This window comes from Lontra canadensis, unplaced genomic scaffold, assembly GCF_010015895.1.
Source record: "Lontra canadensis isolate GAN:19392208 unplaced genomic scaffold, GSC_riverotter_1.0 scaffold125, whole genome shotgun sequence".
NCBI lineage: Eukaryota > Metazoa > Chordata > Mammalia > Carnivora > Mustelidae > Lontra > Lontra canadensis.
This window is the reverse complement of record NW_022631119.1, coordinates 3,979,014-3,991,982: the sequence shown is the minus strand read 5'-3', so window position 1 is coordinate 3,991,982 and position 12,969 is coordinate 3,979,014. Positions and strand designations below refer to the sequence as shown.

Below are 12,969 nucleotides of genomic sequence, written 5' to 3'. Positions count from 1 at the left end.
ACACAAAAAATACTGATAACCCTTGAACATGGGTTTGAACGGGGCAGGTCCACTTGCATAGCTCTTACAGTACAGCGGTGTAAACGTTCTTTCTCTTCTTTTTTATTTTCTCAATAGCATTTTCTTTTCTCCAGCTTTATTACAAAAATACAGCATATAATACAACATACAAAATATGTGAATGTGATTGGTAAGGCTTCAGGTCAATAACAGGCTATTAGGAGTTAAGTTTGGGGGGGGGCATCAAAAGTTATACACAGATTTTTGACCATAAGGGGGCTGGTTCTCCTAACCCCTGAGTCATTCAAGGGTCTACTGTCCAGCGTGTATTAAGTGCTCTCTGCGGTTCTAAGCGCTGTACATACTTTCATGCACTGAATCCACCCAACAACCTAGAAGGCAGAATCACTACCAGCTTCAGGTAGTAGATACAGCCCACGTGTATCTACACTGTGACCATAAGCACAAGCAACAGGCATCCACAGGAAACAGTCTGCAAAATGGTCACTTTCACAGACTGCTGGAAGGAGAGGGCAGGCTTATTAAATGGTAACTTAATTATTCAATTAACAAGTCCCATTTAGGGGCACCTGGGTGGCTCAGTGGGTTAAGCCTCTGCCTTCGGCTTGGGTCATGAACTCAGGGTCCTGGGATTGAGCCCTGCATCGAACTGGGCTCTCTGCTCAGCAGGGAGCCTGCTTCCCCCCTCCCCCGTCAAATAAATAAATAAAATCTTAAAAAAAAAGTCCCATTTGTTGGGGCACCTGGGAGGCTCAGTCAGTTAAGGGTCCGCCTTCAGCTCAGGTCGTGATCCTGGAGTCCCAGGATTCAGCCCCAAGCCCCGGCTCCGTGGGAGTCTGCGTCTCCCTCTGTCCCTCCTCCCCCTGCTCATGCTCCCTCTCTCAAATAAATAAAATCTTAAAAAAAAAAAAAAAAAAGGCCCCATTTGTTAATAGCAGAGGTCATACTCGTGAGCACTTATCATGTGCCAGCGACTGGGGTAAGCACTTGACCAGTCTCTTTTCCTTTTATCCATCCAGCCACCTTATGAGCCAATTCTTAGAAGGGGAAACTGAGCCTCTACGAGGAGCCCTTCGAACAGCAACTGGTCAAGGAGAAGGGAGAGCCAAGTGTTTCTGAGCAGAGCAAATGCTCTCAAACACCAGCACACTGCCCCAGACTGCTGCCTCACTATTCAGCTTGCATGTGCCTGGATTTTCAGATAAAACACTGGATTCCTCGGGTGCTTGGGTGGCTCAGTCGGTTAAGCATCTGCCTTGGCCTCAGGTCATGATCCAGGGTCCTAGCATGGAGTCCCAAGTCAGGCCCCCTGCTCAGCGGGGAGCCTGTGTCCCCTTTTGCCGCACCCCCCACCCCTCCCATGCACACGCATGCTCTCTCTCTTGCAAAAGTGGATGAATAAAATCTTTAAAAAATATATACTGGATTTCTCAACAAGACCAGCATCTCCTATGGTACTGAGACTAGGTACACCTTCTCGAAGGTGGACATGAGTAGAGAACAAAAGCGATGTCCTGATTCAGGTAACTATAAAACAAAGTGTGTAAGTACAATGACATGAAAATGTATGAGTCTGATGCTTCTACTTTGTTTTACTAACTTCTGCAGCAGATTCAGTCATTTGCCTACCAATTCCAAACCCCTCTCCAAGTTCTTTCCTAAATATTACTCCAATTTTATTCCTATCGCCACTCTCCTCCCAACAGTCATGTGCTTCATGGAAAGATGGTTCCAGCCTCCAGCCCTGAGAGTAAATCCTGATGGGCTCTTGCCTGTGATTTGCCCAGGCCTGGTCACGTGTCACAATGCTGGCCAATGAGATATGAGGGGAATCTGAGAGTCAGGGTGTCTAGGAAAGGTCTCCTCACTTGTTAGAGCTAAATGGTCAGTAACAGATGCCCTCTTTCTGTTGCTAGATATAGCCTTGTCAGGTGTGACTACAGGAGCTGTGGCAGTCACCCTGTGGCCATGAGAATGAGTCTGAGGACATGGGAGACAAACCAAGGATGGCGGAGTGGCACAACATAGAGGGCTTGCTTACAGGTATTGTGGAAGTGCTTAGTCAATTCTGGTGCTGCCGATCTATGGGCTTGTTATGTGAGATCATAAATCTGACCAGGCCACTATCATCTGGGTTTCCTATTCCAGTAGGTCAGTGGTTCCCAAAATGTGCTCTCGGGCCCAGGAGCACTAGTAGCACCTGGGTACTTGACAAAAATCCAGATTCTTGGGTGCTTGGGTAACAGGCGGTTAAGCATCTGCCTTCGGCTCAGGTTGTGATCTCACAGTCCTGGGATCCAGCCCCATGTCAGAGTCCTTGCTCAGCAGGGAGTCTGCTTGTCCCTCTCCCTTGTCCCTCCCCTCTCACGTGCTTGCTCAATCTCTCTCTCTCAAATAAATAATACATATTTTTAAATGCAGATTCTCAGGGCGCCTCGGTGGCTCAGTTGGTTAAGCAACTGCCTTCGGCTCAGGTCATGATCCTGGAGTCATGGGATCAAGTCCCACATCTGGCTCCCTGCTCCTCTGGGTGTCTGCTTCTCCCTCTGACCTTCTCCCCTCTCATGTTCTCCCTCTCTCTCAAATAAATAAATAAAATCTTAAAAAAAAATGCAGATTCTCAAGCCAGACCTACTGAATCAAACTCTGGGTGAGGTATGGCAATCTGTATTTCAACAAGCACTCCCGGGGATTCTGCTGTCTGCTCAGGTCTGAGGGCGGCAAACCAATGCAGAAACATACAGTGAGTTCAGAGTGAGGCCTCTGGAGTCATACACCCTGGGTCCAAATCTTGTCACTACCATTTTCTAGCTGTGCGATGTTGGGCAAGTTATTTAAACTTAATTGTCCCATCGCAAAAAGGGGACTAATAAGAGTATTTATCTTACAGGCTTGTTGGGAGGCTTGGGATGAGTCACTTCGCGGGAAGCGCCTAGCACAGTGCCTGGTGGAGAGTCGATGTTACATAAATTACCTATTTGCTGCTGCTGTGGCTGTTGCTACTACCATTGTTTGCAACCAAAGGCAGACCAACCGACACAACTTCCTGACTGAGTACCTCCAAGGCTGGACCCAAAACTCCTTTACCTTTATTTTACACCCCGAACCCAGAACCCAGCCCAGTGCCCTGGGCTTCTAGAAATGTGAGACTGTCTGGTCAGTGCAGAGGTGTGGCACGCAGTAGGGGGTACAGGCCTTTCTCTATCACTCCTTGGACCTCCTCCCATAGCCTGAGCTTCTGCAGTCCAGCAGATACCCCACGGACACCCCAGGCTGGGCGCTCTGCCAGCTACTCTGCCCAGTTACTGATCCAGAATGCCCAGAAGTTCTGCCCGGCCCCAGAGGGCTCCCCCACCATGTGAGTCATGCTAAACATCCGGCAACAGTCCAGGGGTGCCCTTCCCTCTGGGAACGCTCTGTGATTTCAAAACTGGTGGCACCAAGATGCAGAAAGCCAAAGAATGACTAATGCCACCCCCAGGTAAGGTCCCGGCAGGAAGAGACAGCCTCTTGTCAGGCTTAACAGCAAGACTGGGTATGGGGCTCTGGCCTTCTGTACTCACTGCTGTCGTCGCTGACACGGTTGGGCCGTCACTGACAGAGCAGCGTGGGATGCAGAAAAGGGGAGGAGGTCCTGACCTCTGACTACTAACCCCTACGCCAAGAAAGCACTGGTCGATTTCTCAGGCTCTGGAAAGGAAGCTATTAAGCTGAACCTCATAAAACTGCCAATATTCAAACACTCTGGGCCCTGCAAAAAGGTGATTTCATAAGGTTCAACCTAATGCAAGCCAGGAAACTCACTCAATGCAGGGTCAAGAAGTTGGCCGCCAGCAAGAAACTAGGACGGTGGTGGCCTCAGCGCAAGGGAGGTAAGTACCTTATTTTTGTTCTTTTGGTTCCAGGCATATGTGGGCACTTTTTGAAATTTAATGAACAAATCAATCAGCCCTGTAATACCTTCCCATCTCAAAGAAAAGACAAACTTGTACTGGATTCTAAGAGATCATCAAGCCTGTCACTTTTCTGCCCTCATCCCCTGCTCCGGCCACATGGGCCTCCTTAGGAGCTCCTCAATCTCACCAGGCCCGTATCTCAGGGCCTCTGCACCAGCTGCTCCCTCTGCCTAGACACCCCCACTGCTCACTGCCTCACCTCCTATAGGCCTGTATTTGTGTCACCTCCCAGGGAGGCCACCTCTGGCCACCCTGTCTAAAACTTCAACACCTTCCCCCCTAATACTTCCTATCCCTTTTCCCTGTTTAATTTCTTCAGCTTAGTGCACCTTCCTGAGTTCTCATTTACTCTCTGAACCCCCCCCCCACCACCTTGAATGAGAGCCCCAGGAGGTGAGAAGCTTTTCTATCGTGCTCACTACTGTCTCCCTCGTTCCTAGAAAAGTGTTCGGCTCCGTGAATACCCACCAAATGCCTATGTTGAAAAATCAGACTATTTGGGGTTTGCCACTCTTGGAGCCCACATGTGCAAGTCTATACCGGCAACAGGGAAGTTAAGCTAGTGACAGTGCCTCCTCACGTCTTCTCCACACTGGACTCGCCTCAAAGCCTTTGAAAGGAGAATACAGGACAGAATTGAAGAGGATGCTGGGGGCAGAAGGCTGAGGAAGCCGGAGGGCTGCGGGAGGAGTTCTGCCTTCCTGCCCACACGCCGAGAGTGTGGTGTACAGAAACCGGGCACTGAGGAAAAGAACAAATCAGGAGATGGAACAAATGCCAGCCTCTGGCAGGATCGGACCAGAGCGACTGTCCCCGTCAACCATGTTTACCGACCTGGCAGGCAAACGATAAGCAGAGATCCCACTCCCACCAAACGAGGGCATCCTCTTTTCCTGCCATTTCCACATAAGGATTTCTGCCACATGTGGATTAAGCGAAAGTCCCCCCAAAAACAAAGGCAACAGGAGCCTCTGCAAATGTGGGGGAGGGTGCATATATGGTAAAGGAGTTCTAACTGCTGGCTGGCTGAGGAGTACCATCAGGTCTGAGGCACTGTCTGTCACAGCTGCATCTTGCCCCTTCTGTTCTCAAAAGTCAGAACTGAAAGGGGGCACCTTCCCTGCATCCTGCTGCCACGCTAGAGGCAAACCAAAAGCCGGCTTCTGGTTCTCTGTGGGGCCTTAACAAAGACCCATCAAAGGAAGACTCTGTGCATCTCTGCCCTGAGGGAAGGATTGGGGGAGGATCTGAGGCCTCCTGTTGAAACACGTCTTTGGAAAAAATGTGGGAGGGGCCCCCGCAGTCAGGTGCTGGAAGGAAACAGATCTCAGGAACTGGGAGCTCTGTAAACTGCTTCGGAGGGCCCCGAGCGGCCAGTACTCAGAGCAGCCGGGGACACATGTGGCCACTGGGACCTTCACTGGTGTCATCAATGCTCCCGGACACTGCTTTACCAAAGGGGTTTTCAAAGGCCTTGGGCCAAGTATTGACTCCCATATTGGAAACAGCAACAACAAGAAAGCCCCAAAACCCTGTTTTTATTATACAAGTGGACTGGGCAGAGGCAAGAAACTCTCCCGTACCTACACCTGAGCTCAAAATAGACAAATTCCGAGTGAAATTTGTTGTCCTTGATTCTAACTTTTCATGAAGAGATATCTCAAACACAGAAAGGTGAACGAAGCATATAATAACCCCACAGGCGGTTTCAACAGTTACTTCATCTCTTCATTCTCCCAGACACACTGTCCCCTGTCCCTTTAACTTCCAGCCTGTCCATTATATTTTGAAGCAAATACATATTATTTTGAACCTTACCAGTTCACATGTATTTCAGAATGTGGGTCTTAAAGATAAGGGTTTTTTCTTAAGCAGAACCCCAGCAGCATTATTGTACCTAAAAAAAAAAAAAAATCAGGATTCTTTCATAATACCAAATATCCAGTTAGTTCTGGTTAATTGAAAGAAAGGGGGAAGTGCAGGTTCCAGAATCACAGAGAAACTTCATGCCCAGAGTGGTACTCAAACCTCCGGGCCCAAAGGTGCTGAGACCTGACGCAAGGCTATCCCAGAACAGGAGGACAGAGAGCACAAGTGGAGAGGAGAAGCTGGACTAGTCAGTAGGTCCAGCTTGTCCACGCCATCCATCCACCTGTCCTGCCACAAGAGCCCGCAGAGTGAGTGTTTAAGAGCCTAGACTGTGGAGCCAATGGCTTAGGTTTGAGTCCTGGCTGGGACACTTGCAGCTTTAGGACCTGCACTCCTCAGGACCTGTTTCCCTATATAGGCAAGGGGAGTAATAACAGTACCTACCCCATGGAGAGTGATGAGGATTAAATGAGAAATTACATGAAAGGCACAAACAGCAGTGTGTTTCACACAATGAGAGCCCGGTGATTGCTGGCTAGTATCATTACTTCAGCCAACAGACACTTTATTGAGCATCTGTGGCATACCAGGCACTGTCTAGCAGGGGAGGGGAGTGGTGAAGAGGTTAAAACCCTCATGAGTCACCACCTGGGACAGGGACGGGCACTAGGCCACCACCTGGGGACACGAGCAAACTGAGCAATCTCCAGTACCTGCCTTGTTTGGGTAGGAGACCCAGATTCATCCTGCTTCTGAGAGGGGGCACCAGGAGAGTCATTAGAAGTGTAGAACAATGACTCTCACAGATGAAAGAAGAAACCTCTGTGGTGTCCCCTCACCCCATCCCTTCATCCAGCAATATCTCTTTGGTTATTTTTTAAGGTTTTTATTATTTATTTATTTGACAGAGAGAGAGAAAGAGACACAGCAAGAGGCAATACAAGCAGGGGGAGTGGGAGAGGGAGAAGCAGGCTTCCCGCTGAGCAGGGAGCCTGATGCAGGGCTCGATCCCAGAACCCTGGGACTATGACCTGAGCTGCAGGCAGACGCTCAACGACTGAGCCATCCACGCGCCCCAGCAATACCTCTTTGGATCAGAGCAAAGGGGAGATTCACCTGCTGGGTAAGTGCTGCTGTTGCTGGGCTCACTAGAAGGTGCCACAAAGCTCTCACAGAGGGCCACAGCCTCAAGGGACAGTCAGTAATGGAAAGAGAAAAGAGGCTTCATGCCCAAAGAAGCAGTTTAGAATGAGCTTTCAATAGGCTGGGCCCTTTCCTTGCCTCCGTCACTGTCCCTGCCCACCCTCCTCCTTAGTCCCCAAAGTCCCCTCTCTTTCCTAGGAGATAAGACCGGTCTCCACCAAACCTAGAGCCCAAAGTTAGGAATCCAAATATCAGTCACTCATCTCTACACCAGCACCCCAGCACCGATGTGGGCCGAGGACCGATCCTGACAAACTCTGGGAATTCATTTTGTGTGTGATGTTTCTTTCCAGTGGTTTTTATTGCTCAAAACTCAGAGCCCATCCCCCTTAAACACTAAGACAGCAGAGACGACAGAGATTTAAGAGAACAGTCTCTGGAACGGAGTTCAAATTCTGCCTCCATCACTTAGGAACCCTGAGCAAGTGGCCTCTCGTTGCCAGACCGCTGCTTCCTCAGGTGTACAACAGGGATAATCATGGTCCCTGCCGGCACGCACAGCACGCACGGCACGCACGAAGCACAGTGCCAGACCCATAAGGCACCTATGACAGACGACAGCCAGGTAGTTAGCTATACCTGCCTACAGTGAATATGCTTTTCAGCCCTCACCCATCTTTATTCACCAAGCTACAACAGGGACGGCATCTCTGATCACCATGAACTACCACTCTTGATTTCCGTCTGAGTTTCAGGCCCTATGTCCACACTGTCCAACACGTGTGGCTACTGAGCCCTTGAAATGTGGCTGGCACAAATGGAGATGGTCTGAGGGTGTAAAACACACACTGTATTATGAAAACCTCACATGAAAAAAGAAAAGAGTAAAACATCTCAATAACTCTTACGCTGATTACATGTGGATGGTAATATTTTAGATGAAATAAAATACATTATTAAAATTCATTTCTTGCATTTCATTTCACTCTTGTAAATGTGGCTGTTATAAAATGTTAAGTTCTGTATATGGCCCACATTGGTGGTTCACGTAGTACTTCTAATGGACAATATTACTGCAGACCCCTGAGAGCCAGTGTCTTCTTATTTGACTTCAGATTGTCAGCGTCTGGCATGGTGCCTGGCACACAAGCTAGGGAGGAAAAAAATGTTTCCTAGATGGTGGGATGAAAGATGCTCTCCACACTTCTGGTGTTAAAAGCACCCACCACTGTCTCCATGTCTGGTAAGGCCTGCCCTTCATTCGAACAACCCATAAGGCCCAAGCCATATCAAATCAAAATGGACACAATTACAGTGGTGGAAGCAGGGTGCTGTGGTAGGTGGCTCTGTAGTTGCTAGAACGTATTTTGATACTATGACAGCCAAAAATGCTGGCCTGGTGCTCAGAAACATGCTTTCCCCTACCCGCCCAAGTCCCCTTTCCAAGCTCACCCAAACGGGACGCTCACCTTGTTCACTCTCCTTCACGCCTCAAGCACGCTCACCCTTGTTTTATTTGAGGACAGGCTCTGCGAAAGGGCCTTCAATTCTGAAACCAACATCCCAACAGAAATGGACCGCATCGTGTCTGTCCGTGGAAACGATGCCACCACCTCCCCAGACCACGCAAGCCGCCACATGAATGATGTACTAAATAGAGTCCACGGCGCTCTGCATGTCAGACAACTTGGAAAGGAAATGCTGCATCCACTCCGTAAACTTGCCTCAGCCCTGCAAGGAGGGCCTGGGAAGAGCAGCAGTTTGGTGTGTGGGCAGAGTCTAGAGTCTGGAATCGGCTCCTCATCTGTAAAGTGAGTCCCATACACTTAGCAACTTCACGGGAGTCTTGTGAGGATAAGCGTGAAATGCTTAGAAGAGCAACTAGTCGAGAGGAAGCATTAAGAAATGTTACGTGCTATTACCATAATTAGCATTATTTTATAAAAATTCAAGTAGCATGAACTTGAAAAATGGGATTTCGCCTTTTTCCAACCACAATGATTCTGTTTTGGTAGCCAACTCACTCCCACCTCTGGGCCTTTGTATTTGCTGTTCCTGGGGCCTAGAATGTTCTTCCCTCAGCTCTTGGCAAAGCTGGTGCCTCTTGCTCATGCAGGCCTGCCCATACCATCCCAGTTAAAGTAACCACCCCTTCCCTGCCCTACCAGCCTGCCCTATCAACCACTCTCTAGCCCCTCACCCTGTTAACTCCTCTATGATACTTTGAGCATCAAAAATTACCTTGTTTATTGCACATCTCTTCAGCTAGAATGTAAACCCTAGGACAGTGAGGATCTTCTCTGTCTTGTTCACTGTCCAAATGCTTTCAGTCACTATGCTCTACTGTGTATGTACCAGAACGTTTACTGGACGTATCTTTGCAAAGGCGAAAGAAATCCTAGGAACAACCTAAACGCCCAGCGACAGGGGAATGGTGGTATAAAAGCATGGTTTCCTCATACTGAAGAATGTGTGTCTAGCTGTTAAAAAGAATGAGCCAGGGGTACCTCACTGGCTCAGTCAGTGGAATATGCAACCCTTGATCTCAGAGTTGTAAGTTTGAGCCCCATTATGGGTATAGAGATTACTTAAAAATAAAGTCTTGAAAAAAAAAAAAAAGAAGAAGTAGTCAGATCTGTATACAATCACTTGAAGGGATATGTCCTATTATCAATTCAAAAAAATCAAGTTATACATATGTGTGGTTTGATCCTTACTCCTCCTTTATGGGGGAGCGGTGAGGAAGAAGGAAGAAAACAACAGATGCCTACAGAAAAAGGCAAGGGAGAGCATCTACCAAACTTGCCAAGGGCAGAGCACATCCATTCTGGTCACTACCATTTTCTCCAATCCTGACTGCAGATACTTAATAAATACTCCTTGCCTGAGTAAATGGTTACCTTCAGGGGAGGGGATTTTAAGAGTGGAGGGCGGCACCTACTACTTTGTTTATTCATCTCTGCGTTGTTTGACATGTTACAACAAGCGCGTATATCTTTGCATAACCTTTTTAAAGCCAAATTCAACCCATTTTCACACACGCGAATCAAGTCTCTGACCACAGCAGTCCTAAGTAACAGCTGCATCAGTCTCAAAGAAAGCGGGGATACACGAACTCGTCCAGTAGTCTCTCGTTCTAAAACCTAAAAACACTGTCTTCTAAAAACATAAATACCTTTAACTTAGATCCTGCTAGTTAAACATATGACAAGGTTAAGCTGTTACCATAACCTGTGTCATTTTTCAAACCCCAATTTGAAATCTACCAGTGAAATATGTTGTACAGAAAAAAAAAGGCGCCAATTACTGCACATTCTAAATTCCATTTCTGATTTACCACCTGACAACTGCAATGTCTGAAAAACAGGCTCACATTTAACTCTTAGACCATTCCACACAGACTGCTAAAAAACCATGTGCTGTTGTCACTAACAATTAAGACCAAGATTTTTTTAAAAGTCACTGCTTCGTTTCCTCAGATCAAAAAAAACACTTAGGTAAATTTGGTGGCCATCACAAATGTGACTGGGATCACGGGTTCCCATCATCAAATGAAATCACAATGACAGGTTTCTGCCAACAGACTTAAACCTACACAGGGATATAATAAATTCCCTTCCCAGCCTCTTCCCTGGCATGTGCGCTGCCTCCCAAATGTCCAGGATGGCTGCCTTCCCATACAGGATATTCTAACTCACTGACACACTATAACTTTTGAGAAAGAAATGAATGACTCGCCCCCACTGGTAAAAATGGGCCCCTAAGAAACCAGGCCTTTACGCCACACATGTGGCCACTGCGGTCAGGCCAAGTCGATATTGTCTTCTCTGACCCTTAATAATGTTTTACAGGCATTAATCTCTGGTGATCTAAAAGAAACAACTCAACCTTGTCAGAAAAGGCCATCTCCAGTGGCCAAGGTGGACTTTTGGTGCCCACGAGATGGGAGACCATGATGGGCCAATGAAATGGTGTTTCTCTGAAATGGCAGCTCCATTCCTCTTGCCAGTCAGCTGGACCTGGGAAGGCTGGGGGAGAAGTGCAAGTCCCAAGCGTCTGGCTCAGGCAACTGGGTCACAGTTAGCCCATTTGCCCAGATGGTGACTCCTGGGTCTGGGAGGAGAAGTTTAGGTTGAACATGTTGAGTTCATGGTGCCCAAGGGACAGTCACCAGGGGACATCAAGAAAGCACAGGCTCTACATCTGGAGCTGGAGCTCAGGGGGTTAATATGGCTTTGAGACAGGGTTAAGTGCTTGCATCCCTGGGGTAGTACATAAAGCACTGGGGTGAATGTGCTGGCTTGCGGGGAGGAGTGTGGGAGAGGTAAGCAGAGGGCTGCTGACCGCAGGCCAGTACCATCTTTTCTCAGGCTCTTACACAGCACCTGTTTCAAAATTTAATCTTTGGTGAATAAAAATTAGGGGGAGGCACTAACTTCATCCCTGCTCTGTTCTGCATATAAACAGAAGCAGCAAAAGCCTATTAAGAGAAATAAGCTATGTTTATTAAGTGCTTACTATGCACCCTGCCCTGTGCTAAACGCTACACATGAATTATCTCCTGGAATCATCAAAACAGCCCTGGCACGAAATCCTGTGACTACCATTTCACAGATGGGACACTGAGGCTGGGAGTGAATATGTGGGGGAGCTCAGGGCTGTCATGTCACAGCCCACAGTTAGACAGTCTCTGGGCCAGATGGAGAACATTGAAGAAGAACAATTATAATACATAAGAGCTGCTACTTAGTAGGAGATGGCTCTGGACTAGGAATACCATCTCAGCAAATCCTTACAACCCGCTGAGACTGATGTTGTCATCCCATTTTACAAACAAGGAACCTGAGGCTGCCGAAGAGAAAATCAACTAGATCAGAGGTGCCCCCGCCCCCGTGGGCCAGACCTAGACTAGAGCCAGAGCCCCACCCTTAGAGGGTCTCAGGGTCGCAGGAAAAACGCTGAATAAATGGTACCATTTATTGAATGCTCACTATGTGCCAAATGCTGCTCTAAGCACTTTACACACAATATTCTCGCTGCATCCACAAAACTCCATGAGGTGGCTGCTATTGAAATCCCCATTTCACAGATAGGGAAACCGAGCCACAGAGAGGTGAAGCCAGTTGCCCAAGGTCACATGGCTGACAAATGGCACAGCTTAAATTTGAATCTGGGTCTCTGCCTCCCAAACCAAAGCCCCTAAAATAATTTCGATTAACAGGAGTCACCCTCCACTGAGTACTAACTATGGACTCGGCCCTTTACATGCATACCCTCAACTAACCCAATGTTGTAGATGTTAACACCTTCACCCAATTTCATGGGAGCCAACAATAGCGCAAACATGTAGTTAAGTGCCTTCCATGTGCCAAACGCCTTATTCGCCATACCTCAACATCTCAACAGAATCCCCAGCAAAAGACACTCTTATTCCCTTTTTACCGAAGGGGAAACTGAGGTTCGGTGCGGTTTCCCTAGATCGCAGATCCCGAGTGGCAGAGGCAGGACGCGAACCCACCGCTACCCGACTCCCACCCATGCTCTTCCATACATTGCTGGTAGCACGTCTCGAAAGTTGAGCCATGCGGGCACAGGTCTGGCCAGGTCCGGAGGGCGCGAGTCCCGGCGCCGCCGCCCCCCACAACCGGTGCCCACACCCGGCCGTCCGCCGAGTCTCCAACCCGCGCTGACCCTCGAGGTCCGAGTGGACACCGATTGCCCGCCACCCTTCCGTGAGGCCGCCCCTGCACCCGAACCCACATACCTGGGCGTCCCGGCTGCCCGCCCCGCGGGCCCCACGACCGCGGCGTCCGGCTCCGCGCGGTTCGCTGGAGACGCCGCCAGCTCGGGTGGCCCGAGTGACTTCCAGGCTGCCCACTTCCAAGCCGCTTCGCGCGAAGCCTTCTGGGAACTGTAGTTTCGCCCTAGGCGGCAGCAAACTGGGGAGGGGAAAAAAAAAAAAAAGGCCTAGCGCGCAGGT

The 12,969-nt window shown here is 48.7% G+C and overlaps 1 protein-coding gene across 1 annotated transcript in view; it reads right to left on the bottom strand.

The window, feature by feature from the left end:
• The window catches only part of SIPA1L3 (signal induced proliferation associated 1 like 3), a 230,045-nt gene extending 217,119 nt beyond the window's left edge, over nt 1-12,926 (bottom strand). The window contains exon 1 of the mRNA XM_032842051.1: nt 12,754-12,926. The gene's annotated coding sequence lies outside the window, so the exon portion shown is untranslated. The remainder of the gene's footprint in view (nt 1-12,753) is intronic.
• Nucleotides 12,927-12,969: the final 43 nt, after the last annotated feature.